General features: G+C 42.4%; 1 non-coding gene across 1 annotated transcript; it reads left to right on the top strand.

Annotated features, from left to right (window-relative positions):
- The first annotated feature begins 8,515 nt into the window (after positions 1-8,515).
- On the top strand, positions 8,516-8,622 carry LOC127756096 (small nucleolar RNA R71). Its single transcript, XR_008013138.1, has one exon. It is a non-coding gene; the product is annotated as a small nucleolar RNA R71 (small nucleolar RNA).
- The last annotated feature ends 2,124 nt before the right edge of the window (positions 8,623-10,746 follow it).

Genomic DNA, 10,746 nt, shown 5'->3' with positions numbered 1-10,746 from the left:
TATGCAAGCTCGACCGAAAATCAACGATTTTTAATATTCGACCTGGTCCGAACGTTCGCAGACTTAATTTTTTATCTGTAAAAAAAACATTCCACTACATTTGAAATAAAGATCATTTCTTGATTAGTATCTGTGCTTAGTTTGATTCACTGGGCGAGAATCCCGGAGTACAAATGACTTGATTCCTGCACATTCGACTACAAGACGAGTAGAATACCAGCTTTGGTATGCAAAATTCAAAACTGTATAAATGTGTTGACAATTTTTTGGGGGATTCTAGTGAATTTCCAAATTGTCCTTTCGATCGAAGCCAAGGTTCCCATGTCTCCTTTCTATTCCTTTTTTTTTAAAATTACACGGTACAACGCAGACACTCATAACGCACGCGTACTTACTCCCATGAATACACGCACGCAATTCCTACCCCTATGAACATCTTGGCCCTTAATCCTTTCTATTCTGTTCCAACGAACAATGACTGTGTGCATGGCATGGCCAATTAGGTTTCGGCCTTTCAGTGCTACGGGATTGGTTATTGGGAGTTAAGGATAACACTGTGTGGTCAAGGTGGCAAGTTTGATCTATTTCGAGAGCAAATAGATTGAGATTTTCTCAAGATGATGTTTGCATCCGTTATTGTCTTCTTCTCCACAGCGAGCTATCCACAATAGTGCTGTCTACTTCCTTGCCTCCAGTGTCGGTGCTTCTTCAAGGTTCAGCTGAAGTTCTATTGCGACGTCAAGGTTGCTTCAGCCTCCAACCTGTGGAGCCCTTGCTGGGTTCGCACCTCGGCATCATCTTCTGCAAAGTTAAAAAATACTTCCTCCGTTTCACAATGTAAGTCATTCTATCATTTCCCACATACATATTGATGTTAATGAATCTAGATAGATATATGTCTAGATTCATTAACATCAATATAAATGTGGAAAATACTAAAATGACTTACATTGTGAAACGAAGGGAGTACTCTTTACGTGCTGATCAACCAATCCATATAGAGAGGAGCACGTACTATCTGAAATAGTAAAAACAATTACACTGTTGGAGACCGTAGGGTGCTCTACGCATCTACGTGCCATATACATGCAATCATTGAGCTTCATGAGCAAAAAAACACCTAAACACACAAAAGTATGCGCAGTGAAGATGAACTCAGTCACCAAGACATGGAGGAAAAACAAAATAAAAAACTTCCTAGAGTCGGTACCGAGACAGTCTTATGCCTCCTCAGAATACATATAATTAATTATCAGATTAGTTCGCTTTCTCTCGTCTTCCATTTGTAGCTGGCCTTCATGAGTTACAGTTGAAATGTTTATGGTATAATTCAGTATGGCTATGTTCTATATTATTGACAGCTCGAATGGGTTTGTCACTGATTGTCCTTCTCCATGGATTGAACTTGAGTGGATCTTCGAACAATTTTCGGTTGAGATGAACTACCATGGGGCTAATCATGAGAAGCGATCATCTGACGCTGTGTTTTCTGTTTCTCTGGTTGGCATTCTACTCATGTTCCTTGACATCAAAACCATATTGCAGCACATCATTCAATATTGGTGGCTCCACCTCCATTTCTCTGGCCTTGTCTGGCAATGGAAGGTCTTTAATATACCCGTGATGATAATTCTAGTATGCTTGATGGATTACATGGTTGATATGTAACTGCATGGAAGAACATCTGGCTTCTAGTTACGCGAAGTGCCTTTCATTTCGTTCTCGGTGCCTCATATTCCCTACTTCCCTCTTGGTTTCTAAGCCTTTCCTTTTCCTTTATTTTCTTCTTTCTTTGTATTTGCATTGTCTTTCACTAGTTTAGTGCAGTTGGAGAATTACTACTATATATGAAGTGAGTGCAGAGCTAATGACTGCTCTGTACCTGCATTGTAATGCTTTATTTATCCCATATTGATTTTGTAGCAGCTGTTATCTGATACATGGGATAAACTACTCAAATGTTTGGTTAAAATATATAGATAGTGTTTATCACCTGCACTTGGAATAATTAACTATTTGTCACTTAATAGAAGTGCAAAATTTATATTCCAGCTATTTTCATACCCATTACTTTATATATCTTTTCGTACACTCTGTAAAATATTTTACATACTTACAATTGTCCTCTCTCCCGTTTTATAATCTTTTTATCAGTAGTGCTAATCCACGTGCCACGCATGGAATATTAATTCGAGCGCCACACAACGCTCCCTCCTTCCGGTTTTTCCATTTTTTACCACACCATTTTACTCCACATCCCACCTTTCCTCAGTTCGTTTTGTTGGTTTTTTACCACCTCACCTTCCATGCTTGTTTTTTCTCTTTTCGATCTTATCAGTGCTTCATTAAAGAATCCGGTAAAATATTAACCATCAAGATTTTTCCCTTTTTTTTTACTTCTCTCTAGTTTTCTGTTTTTTCGTTTTAGAAAAATATTTACCATCTAGTTTTCTTTCTGAGTTTTCTATTTTTCTAGTGTCTCCCCGCATTTCAAAAGTAAAGAATTTACTCCGTGTAGTTTTCCATTTACTCCTAGCCACTTACTCTGCTCCTTCAAAAGTAACAAATTTACTCGCATAAATGCCCCCTTCAAAGTAACAAATTTACTTGCATGATTGCCCCCACATCGTACGACACCATTCCTAAATGGTCGTAAAAGAATTACTACCAGCTTAAAACACTAGTAATTCTTTTACCAATGTTATAAATATTGTTTAGATTTCGTGCTCTGTGAGTAAAACAATTACCTCCTTTCTCTCGATATAGCCCATGATCTCGTAGCCACTGTGTAGTAATATGTTTACTGATGTGTTCAATACACAGTATAAGAGTAAAAACTGAGACTTCGTGATCTACGAGTAAAATAATTACCACTTCCTCTCAATATAGCCCATGATCTCGTAGCAACCATATAGTAATATGTTTACTGATGTGTTCAATACACAGTATAAGAGTAAAAATTGATACTAAAAGTATTGTTAATCTGTATCAGAAAATAGCTGTACGAATGAAAAAATTGCATGCTCAATCACACATAAGTGATAAAATTACTCACAGCTCAATCAAACTAGAATAGAAAAAAAAATGATTCCCAAAAATCCATTGTGTCCTTCCCTGAGATCGTGTTCTCCAGCTCCCAACCTCCTGCTACTACTCGTTTAACAGCTGAGGCAAGAGAGGATTGAACCCCAATATTCATCATTGAGAAATTCACAAACAAAAGCTTATCTTAGTCAAATACGTGATAAAATACATTTCTTACTTTACTGACAAATGAAAGGTATACAGAACTAAAAACAACCGCTCCTTTTCTTCAGGACTCATTGAGGCATCTTTATCTCTAGCACGCTTTCTTCTCCACTCAACCGCACTCAAATTAGAAATATCGCCAAGCACACATGTTGAAATACACATTTAGATTGAAACCCAAAAAAAAAACAAACGCAAAGAGTAATTTGATATTACAAATTGATTCCACAGAACATTACCAGGTGTGGAAGAAGGCACATGCTGAAATGATGACAGACAATTTACAGTTTGGCTTCCATCATGCAAACTCTGATTCAAAACTATAATCCGATCGAATATGCCCAGGTTTCAGCATTGTTGCCACAAAATAATCTTGCGCATAATAAGTAGTGAACGAATATATAATCACTTGTGCCCGATGTAGATGTAGACTTCTTCCTCTCCCTATTTTCACAGTTCTTTTGAACCAGCGCAGCCTTCTCCTCAGCGCTGAGTGCCGCATACCACTCTCGCGCTCGCTGGCTTCTTAATTCCTTCGTAGTTAGTTTAGGAACGTCATCGATTGCAAGGACGTACAACCTTCAAGCACACAGTTAGTTTAGTTCATGATGGACTCAATTACAATGCAACATGTTTTCATTAATATTGATGACTGTAACACCCTGAAATTACCCTAATCTTTAAATCATGCCTTAATGCATTTTCTAGAAATTGAAAAAGCTAAAAAGAGCCTATAACAATTAAAAATCATCAAGATTGAATTCAAAATGGCATGTGGGAATTTTTCTTAAATTCCTCTTGCCTCAAAATGCTTAAACAAATTTTACATGAATTTTCAGAGCACTCTAATTAATTTTTATACAACAATAACCTTTCTAAGAGTTTTCATAAAAGAAAAATTAAAATAAAATCCTCTTCTACTCTTGGACTGCATCCGGCCCATCTCTCCCTCTCTCCCTCTTTCGGCCCAGCCCAGCCGCCCTCTCTCTCCCTCTCTCCCTCTCCCGGCCGATCCGGCCCAGCTGCCGGGTCGTCTTCCTCCTCCAGCCGACCGGCCGCTCCTCCATGTCTCCCGAACAGAAGCGCCGCCGCCACCTCTTGATCTCCTTCCCCACCTGATTCCCCTCTTGATTGAGTGCAAAAATCTGTTCCTCTCATCCTCTTCAATTCCCCCATAATTTCCCACTCCATCCCGCATTATTCGTAGTGGATTTTGATGGCGTTCATCAATGGTGAGCTCCACTGGGGCCAGCGTCGATCTCCCTCCCCGGCGCCCTTCTCCCTCCCCTCCGGCCTATAAAAGGGAGCCCCGACCCCCTCCTCTCTCCCCTCACACAGCCCATTCTTCTCTCCCTCTCCCCGGCCGCCGCGCCTATAAAAGCGTCGTTCTCTTCCTGCGCCGCCGCCGTCGCGCAACGCCGGCCGTCCCTCGCCGGTGGACGGAACCTCCTCGGAGCCCGGCGTCGCCACCATCTGCTTTGCCGCTTCCTCGTCTTCCCCGTCCACTCCTCCGTCGAGCACAAGGACCACGGGAACGACGACAACACCGATGACCCGAAGCTCCTCGTCGTTTCTCCCTCATCACTGGCATCTCCGTCGAGCTCTCGCCACCGCGTTCGCTCGGTGAGGACCGTCACCTCCTCCCCTTTCCGTTTTTCCCCTTTCCGCACCTCGTTGCACCACCGCCGTGCCGTTGGCCGTCGCCGGCGAGCCGCCGATCTCGAGTGCTGCTCCTGCCCGGCTGTGCCTATGTGCCGGTGCGCCGTGAGCCGCCCTCGTGTGCTCGGCTCACAGTGAACCGTGCGGCTGGCAAGTGGGACCCGCCCGGTAGACCCGGTCCACGGGCACGCTCTCTCTCATCGCTGATGCAGTAATTCGAATTTTCTTTATTAGAAAAATAATTCACAAAATTGCAAATTTTCATTTAAACAGCACATGAACTTCAAATGGTCATATCTTGACCGTTCAAACTCCGAATCGACCCATTCAAGTCTCTAATTGTTCCTTATAATGTTAACAACCTACTTTTATGCCTTGTACTGTTTTGATGGTTTTTCTTAGCCTAGTTTGTTTTCCCTTGTCACGTACTCCGTCATCGTGCTGGAAGATCTGTAGATTGTCGCAGTGGACCGCGAAGACTTTGTGAGCAATCAAGGCAAGTCATATTATACCTTGAACATGTTGAATCCTAATCTTGTGAAAATTATATTGTTTTACTATTATTGCATTGCTTTCATAAATTATATCGTTCACCATTATTTTTATTAGTTATTATTCCTATTATCCTTTTTATAGCCATATTGATTTGATATCCATGTCCTTGAGAACCCTAAGTAAAATAAAATGTCTAGTCAAGTACCCTATATGTTGGACTTACTAGTTACTTTAGGCTTATGCTTAGCCACGCCTAGATTCAACTTTAGAATTTTTGGATAATTTGGGATATAGTAATCTCAACTTAAAATCTTGATCAAGTGCTAGACCATCAACTAGGTAGTTGATGGGTGGGATAAATGGAGTTTCCTTTGCGAAAACTAAAACTCGTTTTGGGACTCTCTCGGGCATATGTTGCGAAGCCTTATCGTGCAACCAAAAGTCTAATGGGTAAGGCCTGACCAGAAGTTTAATCCGTCTCAAGGCAGTGAAACTCGGGAACTATGGGCCGAGGGTCAGTCTTTGACCATGTGGTGCCCAGTCGCGGCGGCTAGTCCCATCCTGAGGACCAGGGGACCGGTAATCAGGGGTCGAGTGCTTTAGCGGGTTACACTGAGGGGTTACCTTCAGGAGTTTCATTGTTTCGTGGCAAATTAGGTGAAAGGTCTTAGCATGGACTCTGTCCAGGTACCTTCAGGTATTGCAGCGCATGGTGGATATGACGAGGAGGACGTGCCTTGTGGATAAAGTTGTACACCTCTGATCAGAGTTAAAATCTATTCGAATAGCCGCGCCTGTATGGGCATGCCTAGCAATGTTACTCCAAGTTGGTCCCGACTTTCTAAAACCTGAGAGAACAGAATCGTGATGGTTTTCAGCAGGTGGTTTAACCTGGGTTGGTTGCGTGGGCTTGCAACTTTGTGAACTCTATTATTATGACTCAGATCAGGATCGTGTTTTAAACTTTGCTTTACACTTGTGAACTATTGGAACTATGGCTTTATGAAAAATGAATAATATTATGCCATTCCTTTGTTACCCTTATGCATTATTGTGCACCTCCGGTATGGCTTGCTGAATACCGCGTGGTACTCATTCTTGCTCACCTCTACTTCAGAAGCTGGATGCTTTGGAGGAGAAGGCTTGGACTGCTAGCTCATACTGCCGTCAAGTGCCTGTGTGGATGCTACTTCCGTAGACTTCCGCTATCTTTTTGTTTATCTTTGAATGTAAGGGCCTATGCTCACTCTTTAATAAAGTACTCTATTTATTTTTTCGCAAGTGTGGCTTGTAATACAACAACTTTGTTATTGTACTCCACCTTTCTGGGACGGGGATTAATACAATGAGCATTTCGGAAAATGGTTGCATTTTTCCGGGTGTGACAATGACAGTCCGCTTGCTAGAACACAATCCCAAATCCACATAAACACCAACTATCTTACAGAATAACTGGACCTAATACCCCAATATTTGCTTGTATTCTTTATCCCATCAGATTCTAAAGAATTGTCATTTTCAAAGCACCAATTAGAACCACGTCAACCAAAATAACCGGAAACAATTTTTTCAGCTTAAAAATGGAATGAAAATATTTACCAAGGTAAGACCTAGTTGAATTTGTGGCTCCAACCCTCTGGACCTCATGACGATCACCTGCATCAAATCAAACACACGTACTGCAAATTAATATGTGAAAATGCACGCACTTGCTTCAGCAAAATGTATAACAGCTGTGAATTATTAGTTAGGTTAACTAGATACATTTCAGTACATTCCTGGTGATAATTCAACCACTGGATATAATTCGCATGGTCACAATCTGTTGACATCAATAAGGGAATCAAGGTGGAATCAAAGACTGAATGTATTGTAGGATCGAATAATAAGAATTAAGGCAACCAGAGGGAGGTGAATGGTTGGAGTACCGGTCTGACGGGTCTGAATTAGCGGAACTAAAAATTAGCCTCAATTCGATGTTGACCGGTCTGACAGGAGTAGATCCGCCAGTCTAACCACGCTGATGCCATCGGTCTGACCGGTGTAGCTCGTCCGGTCTGACCGCCCTGTAGAAGCTGCAGTTGCCTGATTTGCCGCCGGCCTGACTGCCACTAACCCGCCGGTCTGACGCAGGTGTCTTGCCGGTTAGACTACCGAACCAAAGCAAACACAAATTGAAGATCTCTCAAAGTATATCACAACTTTATTACTTCTCTCTGTGTTTACAAAGTGCAACAACAGTACTCCTCATGAAAATCTTGACTAAACTCGAAACCCTAACTATTCTCACAACACAATGCTCACTAAAGCGATACCGGGAGGCCCACCCTCCCTCTCTATTTATACATGAGGTATGCAGCCTAAAGCCATGAAGTAAACTCATACAAGAAGTCCTAATCCACCTAGGAAACCTTCCCATACAAGAAACCAACTTTACAAATTCCAATTGTACCAAATTTGGAGCGCCACACATTCTTTGTTTTTGGTGCGGTCGGTGCCTTCTTCGAAATTGGGAATGCAGGTTGATCCGCTTGTATTCTCGGCTTCTTGGATGTCGGCTTAAGGTATTGATAAATCCTTGTTTCTTCCTGATCCAGGAAGTTCATCATGAAATTGACGAGGCTATCTGTCCTTCGGGCTTTTACTTTGACCTCCTTTGGTCCATACATAACCTTCCCCATGGAGCAATGCTCCATCCTTGATGTCCTTGTGGACGATACCCGTTGTTGTTGTGCATGAACATGACATCCTTACGGGTTCCTGGCCGATCCGTCCCAGAGTGACCGGTATTGCCATAGACCTTTCACGTCATGTGAGCGTTCAAGGTCTTAACGGTACCATGCTTGGCGTCCTTCTCATTGTTGTCCTGTCTTTTCTTAGGGAGATCCAACATAGCAGCGAGTATTTCCGTCTCCGTGACGGTGCGCATACCATGTTGACAGGTTTAGAGTCGTTCCTTGCTCCTACCATATTTGAGACCATCTTTTCAATCAGGTAGGTGGCACCTCTGACCTTTTTTAGAAGAATGTCTTTCCAGCAGCAGCGTCTAGGTGATTCCCGAGACGAGGGGGTTAATCCGTTGAAGAAACCCTGCAGGATGAGCCACTCATCTATCCTATGATGAGGACAGGCGGTAATGCATTCCTGCAGCCTTTCCCAAGCTTCAGAAATGGTTTCATCCCTCGTCGCCTAAAAGCTGGATATTCTTCCATGAAGAGCATTGGTCCTGCCCATTAGGAAGAATCTTGAGAGGAATGTCGTTGAGCGCTTATTTCGGGTACTCATCATTGCACGGTTGGCGTAGAGCCACTGTTTCGCTCTCCCGAGGATGGTGAACGGGAGCAATCGGAGCCTGATAGTATCTGGAGTGATTCCGTGCTACAGATTTCCAGGAATTGCTGTGGATGAGCACTTGCATCCTCATTAGGCTTGCCACAGAACGGGCTAGCCTACGCCATCGTGATTAGACTAGTCTTCAAAGTCACCATCTCCCACACTGACTTACGGTCCAACGGGTATGTTGTCGGCGGAGGGAGTAGCAAAATTGCGGAGGATCTTGCCAGCCATATCGTTAAACTCTGGTGGCGCGGAGATGGCTAGTCTATTGTTGATAAAGTAACTTGAGGAGGAATGACACGGGGTCGGATTTGCCTCACTAGCGACTCAGGATTGAAATTGGTGGGCATATTAGAACCAGTCTTGTACTACCCTGTTTCCACATAAAAGAGAAAACAAACAAGGTTTGCCTACATAGGACTCTGACTATACAGAGGTAAATATAAAATTATTAGCATGTAGTAAACTCTTAGTCATTAATCTTCCCCGACAACGGCGCCAGAAATGCTTGTTGATATTTCTTAACGATATTACTAGAAATATAATTCCTTTGACGTAGAAATATTCATGGTATATTTATGGCCGTAGATATGATACGCAAGCGCACGGATATACTATTGTAGCATTTCACCCGGGAGTATTCCAAGGTATCATATTTATTTAATCCCCAGGAAAGATATGATAAGAGAGTACTATGCTAATAACTTATATATTACTTACATACATCAAAGTCTAAGCATGGGTTAAGTAATTCAAGGGTAGGTGATACATAGAAGGAAGAACTAAGATACTCTCACTAAAATATAATCTAAGCTAAGTGGAGAAAGAATAAGAAAAGAATACATCCTATATTTCTAGTATACATATACATTTAGTTTACACTTGCTAGTATACAGTCATGCAACCAATACCCCTAATAGTGCCCTCCTGGTGTTCCGAGAGACCACCTCGGGTTGCCAAGTTCCTTACGACAACCTGTCATGGCCGTCCAACCGAGGCTAAATACGGAGGAGTACCCTCCCCAGGAATTTGTCTTAGAAATATATATACTATCGTGGAGGAATACCCATACTGAGCTGTCATCATCAGTGGTCCACCTCGACTAATCCGTAGCATATATGCTCAGATAATGATACTTAATAATCTAGACACCACGTCTACATTATTAAATTCTACTCTATATCCCCCGAGATGACATAGAGCAACCGAGTAATCGGACACTAAACCCACACCATTGCACCTCTCTGGTAGGCTAGTTACACAACTATATTGATACAAGTATAAAGGAAAGTCGGTACTCAAGTAATATAAATGGAATAAAATACCGAAGATGTATAAAGAAGAATATTCTATTAATTGAGAGGAAATCTACTAGAGCCATACCCGAATTCTCCTGAAGACCCTAGGACTAAGAGGACTATTCTAGTTCCTACTCCACTAGCACTAAGATACTACTAAACTTGGGAGAGGGAGAGAGCTTTTCTTCTTGAGTGTGTGTTTGGAATGAAGGGAATGAGAGGGTATTTATAGGTGGAGGAGCCTTTGGAAGGTGGAGATCCTCCATGGCATCCAAGCAACATCTTCCCTTTTGCTTCACCTCCTTGTGACATGTGTCCACGGCGTTGCTTCAGTTTTAACCGGTCATAACCGCGCATTGTAACTGATAACTACCAGCTGGTGAAGAACAGGGTTGATTGGGCTAGCTACTGGTTCAGCCGAATTAGGGGTTTGGCCGAACCCTGGCCAGGCCCAATCAGCGCATAACTCGGCAAGTAAACTCCCTGTTAGCTCCTCGGTCCAGTGTAGTGAATTTTTGGGCTCATTTACTCGTGTGAATTCTGTGTTACTAGCCCATCTATCCAGAGGTCTGCTTCTCGACGTTTTCCAATTGATTGTTCGTTTGTTTTCCATCATTTCTCCTCCATTTATATGTGCTTCTCCTGCGTACATTTATATGTGCTTCTCCTGTGTACATGTTAGTAGCATAGTACATAGTGGAAGTAGATA

This window comes from Oryza glaberrima, chromosome 11, assembly GCF_000147395.1.
Source record: "Oryza glaberrima chromosome 11, OglaRS2, whole genome shotgun sequence".
Lineage (NCBI taxonomy): Eukaryota > Viridiplantae > Streptophyta > Magnoliopsida > Poales > Poaceae > Oryza > Oryza glaberrima.
This window is presented reverse-complemented; position numbering and strand designations above follow the sequence as displayed.